The following is an 18,797-nucleotide window of genomic DNA, read 5'->3' as shown; positions in this document are numbered from 1 at the left end:
CTTGTCCTCCTCGCTTACACAAGCGGACTGACCTCACCTTTTCCAGGGAGGAGGTTGCGGAGGGAGGGAGGGAGGGAGGGAGGAAACACGGTGATGAAGAAGTGAATAAATAAGGACAGCAGAGGGTTTTTCCGCATTTCACATGTGAACGTCCTGCTGGCGTGTGTTAGTGTACAGTCAGTGCTGTACAGTGGAGCTCCTGTAGAGAGCGGTAGATAGTTTTAATAAGTGTCTGTACGACAGCAGCTCCGTGCGCTCCCGTTACTGACTGTACTGTACACAAGCGGAGGGAGGAGCGACCGTGTAGTATTTCTTTTTTGGTTCTTTCCCCCTGTCGTTGCGACCCATACAAACGCTTGAGAAAAGCAGCGAAACGGGGAAAAAACAAACGTGTTTTTTTTCTTCCTCCCCACCACGCAGAGGTTTTGCACGGAGGAGGACGCGGGAGTAGAGCGAGGAGGGACAGATCACTTTGACGGTACGAGGCGCACTATAGACTGGGACTGGGCTCTGGACTGAGAGGGGGGAGCGGACGCAAGCCTTACTCCAGCGCCAGCGCCACTACACTCGGGCAGAAACCGGTGGAGCCCCCGCTGACTTTCTCCCCTCTTCATCTCCACCTAATGCCATAATACTCACGCCGCTCTGGTGCCCAGACCGCGTGCGTGGTGGTCGGGTGTGAGGTAACCGACGGTAAGTCCTCACCTTTCCCCCCTCCACCGTCCACAGCATGGTATAGCGCTTTTTGCATGCACAGTTGCTTAAGCGGAGCTAGCTGCAGTAGCCTGGGCTCATCTGACAGATCGAGAGCCGCAGCCGAAAGCTACACACGGCGGTGACTTTTCTGACATTCCGCTGCTGCTGCTGCGTCTGCGGCGTCGCTCTGGTTGTCGATTAGCGTCATTTGCCCGGTGTCACTGTGCAGCAGTGGCCGTATCTGTAATGATTCTGTTGTATTATGTTCTGCTGCACATATAGGCCCCGAACTTGGATCTGTGCCGCCTCTTACTGCTGCTGCACTCTCTCTCGCGCGCGCATGGTCCACTCATGCATGCTCTCGTGCACGCACACTGAGGCAGATGATTGGTGATCGATAATATCTAAATATAATTCAGCCATAATGTTCCTATGGGGGAGTGGCTGTGGTGTTATGTGACCACATACTTTTCTCCATTTTCTTGCACAAACGCTGCAGAACTGAGTGCAAGCTTCTGTGCATCTAAAATAACCTTAAATGTAAACAACACAAGACTGGATTGAGAACGAAAGTCATTTTAACACAACTTGCAACACAACTCAGACAGAAATAATGTGTCTATATAGGTTTTTTTGTTCATTTCATTTCATATTATATTGCTGAGTTTAATAAAACATAAAGGCAGTGCAGTGTAGGGCTGCAATTAATCAGACATTAATGGTCTACTACATTAACATTAATCAGTTTAAATTAGATTTTCTCATTTCTGGACTAAAATGAAACACACAAGGATGTTGATTGAGAACATAATTGTCAGATTGATCGTGAAAATACTCCTTTGTTGGGGCTTAGTGTAGCTGATCACTGTCACTGCCCTGGACAGTTGACGTGCACCAGAAACTGCCAGCGTCGGAACACACAGGCACAATGTGTGTCGCATTAAGAGCTGGGTATTAAATTACCGTGAATGCCCAGGGAGTTTCCTTATCATGAACACAGTGGCTATAGAGGCACAGAGATATTAAATGTCACTGAGAAGCAGTTTAATAACACCGGCTGATGCGCCACACCTCTGACTGACTGACTGCTGCGAGGCAGCATGGACACTTTTATCGTCCACTCAGACTTGTGAGGATGCCTGAGGAAATAAAACAAACACGTCAGTGCGTAATTGAGCACGGCAGATCATGAGTATCGTCGCGCTGACAGTTTGACACACCAACAGCTGCAGATGCACTAAGCAAAAGTCTTCAATTGCCTCATTACAGTAATAATCAAATCACTCCATGTGACCGCTCTCCTCTAAGCCTCATAGTCGTACGTTTCCCGGTGCTGATAGAGAGTGACGGTCTTAAAACAGTCTGGATGTGAATCCATCCAGCTTGGCAACAGAGGAATTTTATCAAGCAATCTGAAGCGTATTTTAAACGGCTACTTACATCAGCAGGCTGATGAGTGAAACTTTCTAATACTTCAGACATTAAAATGATGCCAAACATTCTATAGGTTGTAACCCCAGTGTAGTCTTTACAGACATGATTATGATAAATCATTAAGCATCTTTACATAGATTCAAGTACAGTTCATAAATATGACGATACATCTCCACGTCAGAGTATCCCAGGACGAAGGTGCCAGGAAGTTTGCACGCTATTATTAAACCATTAAGGTATATATTAATATGCAAATGTCGGAGGTGTCGAAGCACACTGCAGAGTTGCCGTGAAACAAAGCTAATTTATGTAACATCAGTGGGTAAAATCCCAGATGCCCACTATCCATTAATCATTATCTGTCAGATTAAATTGCTGTGCTCTTTTCCCCGGGTTGATTATTAGCTCTGGGAAAAATCCACGATTCATGGATAAACATTTCCCTAAGGATAGACTTTTAAATACACTAAACGTGTGCTGTGAAGAGGGTCGGACCATGTGAAATCACAAGCCCTTTGATGAGCGTTCCATCAGAAACAGCGATGAAATGATTGTGTTTTCTCATGCGCTTAATTTTTCCCTCCTTGTAGATATTTTCTCTGTACTTAGAAGAAGAAAAGCAGTCGTTTGCTCTGGACCGAGTGATGTATGGGTGTAGCTCCATATGTCTTCTCTTCTCTTCGCTGGGGCACCTTCGGGGGGCCAGAGGTGACCTTCTTCAGTCTTTCCCCACAGTGAGCACCCCAGCGGGCCTCTCTCTTTTTGTGACCCTGTTTCGGTCTTTCTTCCTGGCCTCCTTACTTGCCCCCGTCCCCTCCTAATCCCCATGGTGGGGCAGCATAGCTGAATGCTTGAAGCGCAGTGTTCGCTTATATAACCTCCGCTGTGCAGCTGATGTCCTGGTCTGTATCTGCTGTATAATGATGTCACAGCTGTCTAGAGAGGCAGAGGGCATGCTGGGTAGGCCAATATGTCAAGAGCTATTCCTGAACTGTGGTGAGTAGGGTGAGCCCCAGATTTACCTCTTTGTTTTTGTACTTTATGGTGATTTTTAAACAATGCAATGGAAATACAGTTCCATATATGATCCCCCCCCCCGTCAACATTAGTGCAACCCCACTTTATAAAAAAAAAAAATTGTCCTGAGGGAGAACCTTCACAGTTTGTCCTCATGTCTATGTAATTATCTCAAGTCAAGTTGGTGTAACATAATTACAGGACTGAACAGGATGTTTTAACTACACATAATCAAAGGTGTCACACCGTGTATGGTGTGGATTAGCGGCAGGAATCATTCCGCTGGATCTGCTTAATGTTGTCTTTTTCCTTCAGAGATGCACATCCACGCTTACAATGGCAGGACAATGCCTTTGATACCCTCTCCTTTACTTTCTGTTTGACTCAAGTGACTCATCCTTTAGACGCTGGGCCCCATGGCACTTTAGCACGTCGTCTGTGTCTTCGTCTATGACTAATTAGATTATAGCACCCATATGCTATAGACTTGTAGGTTGGTTCGTAGACTCCGTCCAGCTCAGGGAAAATGCAGCCGACCGCAAAATGGCATCTCATCATCACGGGTTTCTGCACCAGAACTTGGCTAAGGGGTTGTTTTATCCAACATACTGTATATAGTATGTATACTATATAAACATGTCTGAGATTCAAGCAAACAGATTCTTTATGCATGAAGCGATTTGCTCAGATGACTAACCAAACTGTGCTTGTATGTCATCGTGTAGTTGCGGCCAGACACGCATGAAGTCTCCCGCTGATTTGCATGATGTTGTTGGTGAGCCGCACTTCTCACAAACTTCCTTTTGTTCCACCAGACATGATGTGAAATATGAAGCGTAAACAACCTGTCACATCACCATTTACGGCTTGAACTGTCACCTACACTTGGCCAACTCCAGCTAAGGGCAAATATAAGCGTGTACATATGTAGTGATGAATACCTCAAAGCAGGGCCCTGCAACACGTGCAATCACATGAAATGTGTTGCGCTACAGCCATTAGCGTCTTCAAGGAGTCAGCTGACGTTTATCAGTAACAAAGAAATGTAATGTGGATCCTCCGTCCTCTGTGCCATGAAAGGAATTCCTTACAGCTTTCGGCTGTAGTATCTGGCACACAACATAATGAGTGTGCACTCATTGGCAGTTCAAACCTCATTAGCTGAAGCCGAGGAGGGAGGTGAACCTTTCAATGCAGCAGCGGAGCAAGTTTCCTCAACACTAGTGAAGCTCCGCCCGTGAGAAGCACACTGTCATGGTGAACACAAGAGCTTATCAATTACAGAGACCCACTGGGTCCTGCTGTCCTCAAGATACGCAACAACAACCAATCAACGCACAAACACACTTGTTGTCAGACACCAGGCGCTTTTTCCAAGTCTCTGGCTTTTTTCCAGTGTTGTTTATTTGCTCCTCCCTCGTGCATAAAGTCTGTTTTAATATCATTTTGTATCCAGAGCTATATATCAGAGACACTGTCATCTTTTATTTCTTTGAACAAATTGAATTGTCGTTGCCCCCTGTCCTCAGTTTGTGATTCATCTGTGGGGGAATATAATAAGTTGTAAAATGTCCTTTCTGGGCCAAAGAGTAGCGGAGACGTTTTACACAGCTGCATGTCTCTCTTATTAACACCAGTCATCTTGGCTCAGCTGGTGTACAACTGAAGCCACTAACAACTGGCTTTTCACCAACGAGGAAGACTTGGCACCGAGGTCTGCAAGGTTTATTTTTGTCGGGGCGAAGCGGAGCACTTTACAAGCGGGAGTCCATCTGACGTTTGCTGGCACCGAAATCCACTTAGACCCTCCTCCCTCCCTCCCTCCCTCTCTCGCTCTCTCTGTGAGATTTCAGCAGTTAGTATCAGTATTAAGTCACATTTGCAGACATGTAAAACAAGCAGCTTCCAAGACAATAAAGTGACTATTTACTCCCCGTCCTGTCATAAACACTCAGGGATTGTGGTGTACAGACGGACTTCCCTTCAATCTACTGTTGGCGATTGCAGATTCAGAGCTGTGGAGAGGAGTTGTGAGTGATGATGAGGTTGTTTGGTAACTGTAATATGATTTGAGGTCTGTGTGTGTTTTTGTTTAGTTTTTCCGCTCACGTTTACCGAGCTCCGAGGCATGTGTAATAAATGAGAAAACAAAAATTTCACAAATACAGTGTTGGCTGAAACTCAAGTCCCACTACGGCTGCTCCTGCTTTTGCAAGACTATATGTAGGTCAGCAATAAAAAAGACAGGAATACTGTAACGACCGACCTGTTTTAATATCCCAAACACTCTTTCCCCTACCCTTGCTGTTGCTGCAACTAAACCAGGACTTATTTATTTACTGGAAAATTGGCATATGAGATTTTCTATCTAATAAAGCGTCCACTGCTCGAATTCCTCTCTGACAGCCTTGACTGAGAAGTTGGACAAATGTGTGACTGCATGCAGGGAAGGTTGTTGTTTTATTGCTCAATATTTTATAATATATCTCGCTTGAGGAAATGTAGATGGACCGGTTCCAGCGCCTGACAATTTCACAAGTTTGTACTTCAATCCGACCTCTCAATCATTGGTGTGTGTCTCTGTGTATATGTATCATTTTACCACTGCTTATGCCGTGTCGCACCGACTGTACTTTTACGACGAAATAGCTGGATCTTTGCTCGTCCAAAATGAAAACCTATATTAAAAATAGAAACAAATAGTTTTGAGTGTTTGGAGTGAATGTGCCGGTTTTAATGTACCTCCCCCGTGGAATTCAAGTATCATCATGGAGTCATCATGCTCCAGATGTTTGGAGTATGATTTGATTTGACAGTGGATGTCATTTAATGATAATTGTCATGCAATAGTGGATATAATAGAGGATGATACAATATTTGCAGTGCAGTTGAATTGGCGATGTTTACTTTCCTACTTTCCTCTGTTGTGTTTTTTGCAGACTCTTAATACATTTGCTCTGTGTGTCGGATTGAGTGACAGGATTCAAAGATTCACGTCCACAATTAAGTTGTAAAATCACAGTCCTCCTGATGCGAGGTGTCCGTAACGTACTGTCAAGTGTCATCCATTATAAAACACTTTAATGCAACTTAAATTAATCGACTGTCGGGCCCGACACCATCTCTGGTTTCAGAAACACCCTTCGTTTTCTGGGTCAAGCTAAAATCCCAATTTCAGTGGGACGGAAGCATGGAATATTACTTAGACATTTTTTCTTTTTTTTTTTTTAACGGTTCTGATACGTTCCACCCTCCGTGTTGCCCTTGTCTTATTGTACAGCTTCTAATAATGTAATATGACGTGCTCGAGCTTCGAAGAATGTCCTAGATTTCTATCACACGTCTGGTTTCCTCAGCCGTCGAGTCCTAACCTTGTCGAACCGGCGGCATCGAGTGTGTGCAAGATATTCCACTGGCTCAAGAATTAGACTTTGGTTTATGTTATGACTGTGTGACGGTAAAGATTGCTGTAGAGTTTAGCTTGGCTGATTCCAGGTGTGACTGACAGTGACCCACTCTCCACTTGGCCCCCTCCTTTATGCCCACCAAGCACTTTTCTGTTTGGGGAGACTTTCCTTTCTCTGACATCACATTGAAAGCTGTCTTAGACTGCAGGCGTTTGTACTTCAATGACAATTTGAGTTTATTGCATTTGAGAGAAAGTGAAGACGGACACTTGTTGAGTCAGATCAGTGGGTCCCATTTCTTTTATGTATATATATATATATATATATATATATATACATGTGTATGCAGTCACTGTGTAATCGAATAATGATGGCAGAGGAAACTGTGTCTGTGGTTATATTACAGTGTCAGGGGGTGTGGTTGTTTTGGTGCTCGGGCGATAAATCTAACTGTATTTGTCGTCTCAGCTTTGTGTGATTATTATTATCTCAGGTTCCTCTCAGGTTCACATTTAGGACCATCGCAGTTTACTTATTTGTGATTAGTTTCAATTTAACGTCCGAGTATAAATCTAATGATGTGGTTAATTATCCGCGTTCTGCCGTCCTTGTGACAGGAAACAGCAGCTCTGCTGGAAACGCTGCTCACACGCATAAATTACCAGTAAGAAAAGGGTCCAGAGCAACGTCCCTTCAGGCTTTACTTTGTGACCCATGCTCCCCATATGGGCCTTACCTTTTAAACCCTTTATTACAAAACTCAGCTGACTCACCTCCCACACATTTGTGTCTCCAAGGTGAGAATATGATGCTTTTTTTCTTTATTATATCAATGAAAAAAAAGTTGAAATAAGTAGCTTAAATTAATTTGTATTTTTTCCTGGGGAAACAAAAGAAGTATGATACTGTAACACAATAAAGATTCTCCAAATGTTGTTATAGGACTTTAATGTTGTTTTAATTCCAACCGGCAATTATTTGTGCTACATATTCACCACATGTTTGGAATTCAAATTCTTTTCATACTTGGCGTCACGTCAGTTTCAGCCATTATCATTTTTGGAGTGTTATCCGTGCGTATGTGTGTGATTCATGTGAAAGGTGGAGGGTTGTTGAAAGGTGAAGGATGACTAACTGCTGTCGCGCTGACAGTCGGTGCCGCCGTTCCAAAGACAAAAGGAGTCGATGGCAAAATGAAATGAAGTTGTCATGTACTGAAAGCGGCTGCCGACGGGGCGTTCTGTTGCCCATCCAAACTTGAAGCACCAGTTTGAGAGCCATGTGGGTCCTGTAATTTATTAACATAACTGTGAGATCCTGCGCACACCTCGGATATTGCCAACAATTTGAGTGCCTCATTAAGTCGGCGGCTTTGCTTTTGCATTTGATCCGATCCAGTTTTTCACCTTACTTGGAACGTCTCCAGTGATGTTTCAGGAATGTAAAGTGAGTACGACAGCAGGTGCTTCTGAGCCAGGGAGAGTGTTTCAGCTCTACCTGTTGGTGTTGCCAGCCAAGTGCAGTGCTGCACACGGGGAGGCCCTCACTGCCAACTTACTGTAACGCCAAGTGTGTATATTTACAGGACGACTGAAAGACTTGCTGATCGGATTTTCTCAACTGCATCACTCAACAAAAGTAGATATCGTAGGGTCATGGCTTTGACAGGAGTCATGTGATGTTCGCTGCAAATACCATGTGTGCACACATGGCTGCATGTGTGAACGCCGCATTCTCTTCCTTTTCTCCGCGTGTGGCTCCAAAGATGGGCTCACGTTACCCTCGCCATCGCTGGCCCAGATAGCAGGAAACTCAATAGGCAAACTGTGAGGCAGTCACTCGGCGATGAGTGCACTCTTGCCCTGCAGCAGCTTGCAGCTTTCGGCTTTGGCAACGCTGGATACTGAAATTCAGGGAAGTGGCATACTGGGGTTTTTATGACATGCATTGCATAACATGCGACTGCGGTGGAAGCAAGTCCGGACCTGCACTGCAGTCACACGACACCAGCAGAGATACATATAAAAAGCATGTTTATGACATATCGGCAGCTTTTATTTGGTTGAGATGTTGTGACAGTCCTGTCGCACTTTCATACTCAGTATTTTCATATACTGTACAAAAACATCACTCACCCAGTGTTGTTCGTCTGGGTCTAAACTGTCCAATACAAGCTCTTTTGTTTTGGTAAATGCAACATCTTAATAATTACAATCAAATGACAAAATTGCTGCCACTTGAAAACACATTTATTGAACAACACTGTCTCTCCAATCAGCGTTTTGTGTTTGCACTCCAGTGCACTCGTGTATTGATATAAACTGAATGTAAACTATATGAAATGGATAATCAAAACACCTGTACTTTTTCACATGAACTTGTTGAATTGTTATGATTAAATAGTAGTTGCAGTACACAGTTTACCAAACTTTCACCAGAAGTTGGAATATTGAAAAAACGTTTATTATTATTATTGTTGGACTTTCTGGATGAAGGCCCAGGATGACTGACAAGTGTGACAAGCCAGCCGGGGCCTGAGTAGAGGCTCCAAATGCTGCTTGTGTTTCTCAGTCATGTCCCTGACCCTTGTCCAGGTTGGACGGGCACCAGCTGGTCCACGAGAACGAGTTCCCCCGACTCTCACATCTGTACTCCTCTTCTCTGCCAAGGCAGGCAGCACTGCTGGACTCTACTGACCTCACATTCATGTTGGTTTTTTTTTGTTTTTGCGTGTGACTGAGTCTGCGAGGGAGAGAAAGGCGAGATCACTGTAAATCAGATAACGTTAGGGTGAGGAATTAGTAACAGCAGGAGAGATGGTACACAGATCATGTGTTGCGCCGTGAGTTAATGTATTCTCTGTGTGTGCCTATTTGCGTGTGTACCATGTGAAAGTACATTGTTTACAGACCATTGCTTCCCACCGCTTTTCCTCTGTGTGTGTGTGTGTGAGACTATGTGAGTTGTGCGCGTTGTAATGGGTTAAGCTCGGGTTTGTCTGCAGACCCTTATCTGACACAGGGGATTAGTTGACCGAAGATGACCCGGGTCTCCTTTGCCCTCTGACTGCTGGAGTCTTTTCCCCAGTTTTTTTTTCCAGGCATCGTCACTTAAACATTATGTTCTGCAGCAGCTAGCACACGGGCTGTTTTGCACGTTTCCATCTCAAATCATGTATTCTTAATATTCCTGTTATCATTTCCCGAAGCACACTGTGCGTTTTTGATTGAACCTCTCCCACTTTTTCTCGACTATCTTTAATTTTCATTTAATTTCACACTGTTGTACGCTGTGCTCAACGATATAGAAAGCTAGATTATATGATGTACACAATATGCTCCATGGAGAGGGTATGTCCACATTTTTTGAAAGCAATTACCTTATCGTACATCAATCAGGTGCCAACTGATTGGTATGAGTAGAGAGAAGTCTCTGTGTTTGTCCGGCTATTGTATAATTTATTATTAAATTGTCTTCATTGGAACACGCGATTCATTATGCATACTGATGAAAGCTACCGTATATCCGCCACATGCACACACACTCAAGGTTGTGCAGCTGTTCTATTTAGGATTCAGCATGGACAGCCTAAACTAAGCGTTTCTACTCACCTTAACCCTAACTCTAACCCCAATTCAAATCTTAGCCCTAATCTTAACCAGTTCCTCACAAATGAGGTTCCGCAGCCACTTCAAGCATTGCGCGGCTTCTTTTCCAGCATTCCAGTTGTCGTTGGCGTATGCGCGTCTCGTGGCGTGGGTTTGACGTCTGGCACTGCCTTCCACAGCAGTGCGCGACTCCACTGCAGCGCCACAGAATCTGAGTCATCGGGCTTCTTTACCGTAGATTAGAGGAAGGAAGGAAATTGGGTCAGACATCTGAGAGCCAGGCATTCCTTTTTCTGCACTGAGTGGCAAGTCACTATCCAATTGCGAGTCTTTTTTATTCGGCTTCTTTTTTTTTTTTTTCATGCTTTCCCTTCCTCTTATAATTTTTTCTTTTTTTCTACTCCCCACTTTCCACTCGCCAAGGAAAAGTGCAAGGAGAGGAGAGAGTTATTATGCTTGGCATGGTGGCAGAGGACGGGGCTTTAATTTGGACGCGGCCCAGCTGATCAATCTCCACATTGGCTCGGTTACAGCGCCGAGTGTGTGTTTCAGTGTGTGTGCGAGAGAGTGAAAGTGTGTCCGAGTCCGTGTAACAGTTAAGCCCTTAAACAATGCAAACCAGCAGATTGTTATGAAAGTAAACCCCACCGGATTAATCTTGTGTGCAAATGATTTATTCTACGCACATAGACTGTGAAAGAACAACAGATTAGATTTGGACTGGAATGAACATTGATGGAATACATGCCACGTTTATCAAAATTAAGACGTAAGATATGGATTCAAGTTCACCGTCTGAAGACGAGCTTTAGCCGGACTTCTGAAAATGAAATGTGGCGTCCTCTGGATGTTCCTTGGTAGATTGTAAGCTGATTTGGAAAGAAACACACACACGCACACATGCGCGTGCGCCCACACACACACCCACAGAGTATGATTTATACATGAACAAACCACGGCGATTTGCATACTATGCAAAGAGATTGATGTAATTCAGTGGTTTGTTTGGTGAAATGAAAGTGAGCCTGCAACACTTCCTGTTTGAGGTCTTTCTTTGGCATCAAGAAACACTTAGCTCACTTCTTGTTGTAGTAGGCATAACAACAGCTCTGAGAAACAGGCTGCAGCCCAGGGTTCCCTTGCAATTTATTCAGTGTGAGATGCCCTATGGTGAGACCAGTATTCCAGCAAGAGGAAGAAAAGTGAAACACTCTAGTTTCTTCATACTCTTGCACCTTAGTCTAGAATTCTTTTCTGTCCACTGAACTGTCATAAAAAGTTATAAAAAAAGACATGCACAGTTTTGGGTTTTACAACGTAAACATAATGGAAAAAACATGCAAATGAAGGTGAGACGGGTAAGATTGTTTTGTGTTCTTTTTCCAGAGTTGTGACGTCAGTGCGAGTGAGCGAGAAGCAAATGTAGGAACGTGTAAAAGATAAGTTTTGTATCTCAAATCTCAAAGTAAGCACATATAAAGCCCTTATGCCGTTTTAAATGTTTCTTAGAAATATGTTTTATGCTCATTTTACCAGCAGCAGGTGTTATGAACAAATAAGTTAAATGCCAACAACAAGTAATAAAAAATGAATAAGTTGATACAACACAACATAATCACATGCTATAAGTCTGAATTGGACAAGAATTTGATTTTCCGACATGAACATTAAGAAGATTAAGTAACTATTTTGATTATCAGCTTCTTAAATGTGAATATTTTCTGGATTCTTTGCTCCACATATTAAAGAAATCATTAAAACTGATGCTTCTGTTATGCCATTTTTAATTGTTCCTCTAGTGTTTATTGTTCGTGTTTTTCACGGGAATTCCCAGAACAACATTTCACCTGACGCTGAGCGCTTGAAATTTGTAACGTCGCGTTTGCCTTAGATCAAATGATTGTTGAGTCCATTTTTATCGCTCAGTTCCACAATTCATTCTGTGTGTTTTCCGCATCGAAACCTACATTATTGGTCAGGCTAATGCAATAATGCATTACGAGCCTGTGACAGACCCAGTTCTTGTTTGTTTCCCGGGATGGGGATCATGTGAAGAAGAGGGAACATGATAATCCTTTGATGCTAATAAGAACCTAGCTGTAGGGCCAATACCTTAATCTGTTGTAGCCGTCGGGTGAACCTTGAAATCATTCGCTGACCTTTTGGTGCGATCATGGGCTGTTCTCTAGAGTATGTCACAAGACTATGGTGTAGACTGAAATAATTCAGCCTGTCAGAGCAGAGTTGAGGAATATTATTGTGATTTCCTGCTTTTTGTCCTTTTGTTTACTATATACATATAGTTGCAGAGGGCTCAGTGTGTTCAACTATGGCCTATAAAATACTTCTGGCTTGTGAAACTCATTTCCTTGGGTCATTTTTGTAAATAAAAAAAGTTTATTTTCCTCAATGTGGCTGATCATAAACTTATAGAGAGAGCAAATCATGAACTTTGCTTCAGTAAACAATAAACAAGACATTTCTTCTGGTAGAAATTCTGGTAGTTTTTGGTTCTCAGATTTCTGTGCTAGGCCAAGTATCAGTCTGTACCAGGTAAAGTATGCTTCTGAACACTAATGCACGCTTCCTCCTCGCAAATATTAACCTAAAACTGTCATTCGGGTGTGCATACTGTAATGCAACTGGCAAGTGGGATTGAGTGATGTCTGGTTGAACCCTGCCCCTCAGGCCCTCTTATCTGTTCTGCCTGTACTGATGCATATTCATCCCTCATTTAGTGGCTGGGAAGCTGGCTTAGCATATGGATAAGCCAGAGAATCAGATGCATGGCCACACTGATCCACTGCAGCTAGCTGTCACTGAAAGCAAACTCACGGCGCTGCTTAAAGAGCGAGAGCGTTTTATTTCAGACTTGAGTTTTGGAAATGTCAGTGGTGCAGTTGTGCCTCCTCCGTCCCGTTGTGTAATTATTCTCCACATTTGTGTCATGGAAGAAATAGCAGTTTATAATTCAAGGTAAGCTTAAAAGGCTCCGCTGGATCGGATATCGGACTCCTATACTGTTCAAAAATCCTATTGATGGCATGCTTCGCTATGCACGGACTGTAAAAATGTAGATGATAAAAACCAGCGAAAACATTTTAGCTGAGTCATGTTTGGGCTGTTTCTTTTCGGGAGAACAATATTTGTGACACAGTTAGAGAATTGTGTCTTTGAAGTGACTCAAATCTGTTCATAAATGTTCATAAATGGACTAAAATGACTGTATTGGACTTTAATTGGTCGATACTCGAGTTTGTGTCATCGGCATCGGAGACAAAACAGTGGTATCGTCCCATCCCTATACTGTATACTATTTACTTCCACCATTTGCTCTAAAGAAGGCTATACATAATGGACAATGGTTATTTAGGTTGTTCCTTGTTACTAATGCTTTTTTGTCCGCGTAAACCTGGACCTTGTCTTTGCAGGACTAAGTTGTGTGACAGACTTTCTTCTCTCCTTCCATCTTTTCCGATTCTCTGCCATAACATGGTGTGCGGCAGCCGAAGGCCTCAAGTAGCATTTGAGTCTTGAGTTTGCTTTGAGCGGTCGTGATGTTTTGTGTTTGTTGTAAGGTCTGTTGTGGAGATGGCTTTGTGGCATAATTTGCAAAGCATGGTTCTCTGGTTTGTGTCAAACTTTTCACAACCCGACCACATCCATGTACGAGAGGCAGCCCCTCTTTTAACTATGTGCTCCTTGTTTCCTATTCAAAATAATCTAATTTTGTGCCATGTTCACCCCCCCCAAAAAGCACGTTTGTGTTTGTTGCTCTCACACAAATGTCCTTTCTGCATCCAAGCTATGTAAAATTGAAAGAAGTCAAATATTACATTGACAAGTGTGATTTACACCACACTTAAGACGGAGCAGAATTAGAGCATAACGTGAATAATTAGTTTAGTTTAATATAACATTGTAAACAGTATATTATCATGTCACGCAGCCTTAGTTGACTACAAGTGCTTCATATGTCAGTGTTAGTGTTTCAAGACGCTTGTGTACTGCAAGTTCTAATTGATTAAAAGATCGTTTTTCCACGGTTAAAAGATGCATACCATAAGCTACATTTAGCAACTTAAATTGTACAATAAAAAAACAACTTCTGATGATATTTGAGATTCGGTTGGAGGAAAAAAAAACGTTAAATGTCAAACAGACGTTCAGTGTATAATACACAAAATGCACAAACTGCCTCGGCTTCAATCCACTGACTTGATGTATGAGACAGTGGCAGCGCTGAGAAGAAATCTGATTGCAAAAGGCCACCAATTCTGTTTCATGTTCTTTTCCCTCTTTTTTTTTCTTGATTTAAAAAAAGCAGTCACGTCTGCGCGTCCAAGAATTATTTCATTATCTTCACAGTGTAAGATAGGAGCGGTCTTATATTTGCGGGGAGAATGCCGTGACACTTCTTGGCTGAATGTCATCAGATAACCATACTTCCACGATTACCGCACACACACTCGTGTGTGTGCATCCGTGCGTGTGTGTGTGTGTGTGTGTGTGTGTTGTCTGCTGTAAGATATATCTTTGTGTGTGTGTGTGTGTGTGTGTGTGTCCCATACCATTCTTTTCTAAGTGATGTATTAGAAATGCACTACGGAACTTCATCACATCTGGCATGTGTTGACTCAAGGACGACCTAATTATTATTTTAGGGCGAAAGGTCAAAGGTTAAGTCTAGTCTGACAACATAAAGCACATTTTTAGCCATAACTCATGGACTAATTAGAAGTCACAAGACATTTCAGGTTGTTCATAATATGTTTGGTGAAAAAGATCGTTCATTAAATCTTAAACAAAGGGACAAATGTGGAGTTCTTGTTGGTTATAGGTTATTATGCTATTGTATGTGGCCCCTGAACTAAGAATCATGAAGTGATAGCATTTTATATCTAAAAGAGAAAAGATCAAACATTCATATTTCAATTATTAGAGTAATTTCACTTAATATTTGAGACAAAGTGTCTACATTTCAAGCACCAGTGTATGTGAGACATGTGTGTTTCATTGTATAAAACTGAAAAACTTGAGGTGGGTTTGCTTTATAGTAACACACAGAGATAATTATTGGCAAATATTGTGTTCTTCAACGTCATAACCATTCATTTCCAAATTTAATCTAGGATTTGGGTTAGATCTGTAGTTGTGCTTCAGCGTAAATATGTTGTAGCGTAAATATGTTCCCAATCAACTTGTTGAAAAAGAAATGAATGGCAGACGTGTGCATTTGATTCATAATCTTAACGTATATCTGTGTACTTGTTTGTGGATGCTGGTGTTCACAGTTTAGTTTAAAGTGTTGAAATTATACATGTTGCGCTGCCTCTCTCAGGTCAAACACCAGCTACTGCATTCTAATGTTTTTGAGTCCATGCTTTCATCATTCTCGCTCTTTGTCGCCGCTCTGTCACCTCTCTCTCGCCACCACGTGCAGCACGGATCACATCAGTAGACAGCTCTGACACAAGTGATAATATTTATCTTGGCCAACCGAGCTAAGGTTAATATCGCCTCAAGCCATCTTTTATTATAGATTAAATAGTCAGGGTTAGTCGCGTGGAGAGTAAAGTGCCCTAAAGGCGTGATAAAGAGAGTGCCCACATTGTGTTTTATGAACAGATACTACGTAGAACTGTCTAGGAACGGTTCATACTATAAACTCCCTGTGATTCCTTTGGCCAGTCTAAGCCTTAAGTTAGACACTTCATTTGGCTGAAGGATTAGGTGACTAAGCCATTTAGTGGAAAGCTGGTCACATGAAAATCTGGCAGCAGTTTTGCATAGACAAGAAAACCTTTCCTCTGTTGAACTCTCGAGACTCCTCCCATGTCATCCCTGACTTGGCAGTACATGCATCACTGGCCATGTGGATTTCCCTGTGTTGGATCTGTACCAGTCAGCTAACTCCCGTCTCACAGGATCACTTGTGTGTTTTCTTTTCTGTTGTCGGCAAAGACATAAAGGAACCACGTCTTGTTTGTTCTGATTGCAGAGATCCCTCAGACCTTTGTTGTGATGACTGGCGGGATCAGAAGTGAAGAAACAACGCTGACGTGAAGACACCTGACCACCAAGGTAAGACTTGTTCTCCGAGCGTTGTAAACTCCTGTGGACCAGCTTTAGACCAGTCACTATTCTCGCTTCTGCAAATCCTTAATTAACTGTGAAGCCACATCAATGGGATGTGTGAGTGTATAGTTACAGTGATACCTCACTAGTGTCACAAAGTCACTGGACTGGACTGGAGGGGAGGCGGGGTTGGTTTTATTTTCCAAGCTGGAACACCGTGTCTTATTTCCACAGGTGCACATATCAGGTGTTGTTTTAGGGGCAGAGTATGTGAATATGAGCTGAGTGACACTTACTGTATGTAGAGCCATGTACAGATTTGACACTTTCCCACACTTTTTCTACATCAAGACCGCACAGTAGATTGAAGCAAAGGAGGAGGAAACAGCAGAGAGGGAGAGAGAGATAAAAGAGTGTTTACATCCTTTGTGGTATGCAAAGGCCTCCATAGTTCCCTGATGCACTTTAAAGGGAGGGGGCGAGCGGACGAGTCCTCTCTTTGTTACGCTCTTGTAGGTTCTCTATTAGATATCACTGACGGCTACGGCATTTGACCTTTAAATGCTGTGTAAGAGAAAATAGTTTTCGTCTCTGCTACTTTCACAGTCTGACACTTCCTTCACTTTGGGGCAGCAGTCGGTACATGTCGTCATCACTGCCATTCATTTGACTAAGAAATCACTCCATGCTGTGAGGTAGCACTCATATTAGCTTCATGGCAGGGATTTTGGGATAGTTTTTCTTCACATCTGCTGGTGGTGGGCCTGAGCAGTATACATATGTATATCTATATATATATATATATATATATAGATATACATATATATATATATATATATATACATATGTATATGTATGTAGATATATATGTATGTATATACATAATGTAAAATAAATCTGTTGACTTTGAAGTCTTCTGCCTTTCAATAAACAGTCGGCTGCCAGCGCTTTTGAACCAATGCCATGTTTACTGTATTTATGGCTATATGGGCAGCACCCTTTCACCTGCATTCAGTTTATGTCTGATGTTCAGAGCGCCGTCCATCAGAGCGCCGTCCATCAGTGCAACAACAGAGCCGGCTTGATATATTTCTTTTCTGTTTTGTTTGTCACTCTTTAAAGCAGGAAAGAGGCTGGAATACTTTTCAAACCATCACCAATTCAAGATTCTTTCAGTGGTTTTGCCCGTCTCCCTTTTAGAGGATAGATTATATATATTCTCTTGTGTCGAACTTGCACATAGTCATCGCTACAATCCACACTCTTAAGAAGCTGTGCCATTTTTCTTGCACATGCAAACGGGGCACTTGTTTGCATGTTCGCTGATAATCCTGTGCATATAGACATAGAACCCACGACCCTATCACTGAGCTACCGTCGGTGGTCTTTTTACTACTAATTAACATAAATTATGGAGTGATTCTATCTTATTTAAAAAAAAAGTGGCACAAGTTTCTGTTTCACTTTCTCCCTGTCACCACCCCTAACATAGATCACTTAGATGTAATTCACAGCAGATTACATAACAATAATAATAATAATGATATAAATCATAATAACAACACACAGACAAACTCACATAGCTGGGGAGTTGATCCAAAGTACAACCTTACTCCAGTTACTGAAGTCTCATTTTGCTGATTTGCAGAATTTAGCATTGGTAAGTTTTTTGAGAGAGAGAGAGCGAGTGGGCACGTCGTCCGACACACACACACACACACATTCTTCTCAGGTGGCTGAGAGTAGAAGCTGAGCCGCTCCCTGACCATCTGTCGTGCCCATCAGAGGAATCACTTTCCTCGCTCTGGCACACATTCTTACAAACACAGACGTGTCGGGGCCCCCCTTGCCCCAGCAGGGGACACATTCACGTACACAAATAGAAACACGCGCGCACACATAATCAAAAAGACAGTTCAAACATCTACGTGCACGCAGCCAGAGACGGATAAAAACACACGCCGCCTCTTGCGTTCAGATTCGTACGCAGATGTGTGTGTGTGTGTGTGTGTGTGCTGTGCTGACATTTATCACCAGTCAGGGAGCAGCACTCGGCTCAGAGCCAGCTGGAGAATTACTTTTATTTTCCTACAGTTTGGCCGGGTAATCCCAGCGCACGCTTTGGGACAACTCCTGTGCTAAATCTCATTTTGAATTGAAGGAATTGAAGTCCTTGTGTGGCCATTCAACCCCCGCCTGGCTCTGACTGGAAGAGGACAGCTTTATGACTGTTAATTCTGTGAAATAAAGAGTCACAAGTTTGCTCTTGGAGAGAAGTGGCAATTTGTTTTCACTCTGCAAGGATGCCAGGGATTCATTTTGAAAGACACGTTGTAAGCATGCTGGCTTAATACAGTACATCTCCAGGAAGTGAGGAAACAATGGCTGAATGAATACGGATGCCAACCATCACAAGATGAATGAATTTTTGTTTGAATCTAATCTAAGGCTTGGTTGGTTATCGGCACAGTCGTTTGTTGTGAAGTGCAAGTACTTTCTGCCGTGTGATTTTATTGTAGGGCAGGATAAACAAGGTGCAGCTGTAATGGTAGGTTGC

General features: G+C 42.7%; 1 protein-coding gene across 2 annotated transcripts in view; it reads left to right on the top strand.

Annotated features, from left to right (window-relative positions):
* Positions 1-264: 264 nt before the first annotated feature.
* Positions 265-18,797, top strand: part of LOC122759109 (thyroid hormone receptor alpha-B) — a 100,270-nt gene continuing 81,737 nt past the window's right edge. The window contains exons 1-2 of one of the 2 annotated variants that reach the window (XM_044013667.1): positions 265-693; positions 16,164-16,246. The gene's annotated coding sequence lies outside the window, so the exon portion shown is untranslated. The remainder of the gene's footprint in view (positions 694-16,163; positions 16,247-18,797) is intronic. The other variant, XM_044013668.1, reaches the window with a different exon arrangement.

This window comes from Solea senegalensis, linkage group LG18 (assembly GCF_019176455.1).
Source record: "Solea senegalensis isolate Sse05_10M linkage group LG18, IFAPA_SoseM_1, whole genome shotgun sequence".
Classification (NCBI taxonomy): Eukaryota; Metazoa; Chordata; class Actinopteri; order Pleuronectiformes; family Soleidae; genus Solea; species Solea senegalensis.
This window is presented reverse-complemented; position numbering and strand designations above follow the sequence as displayed.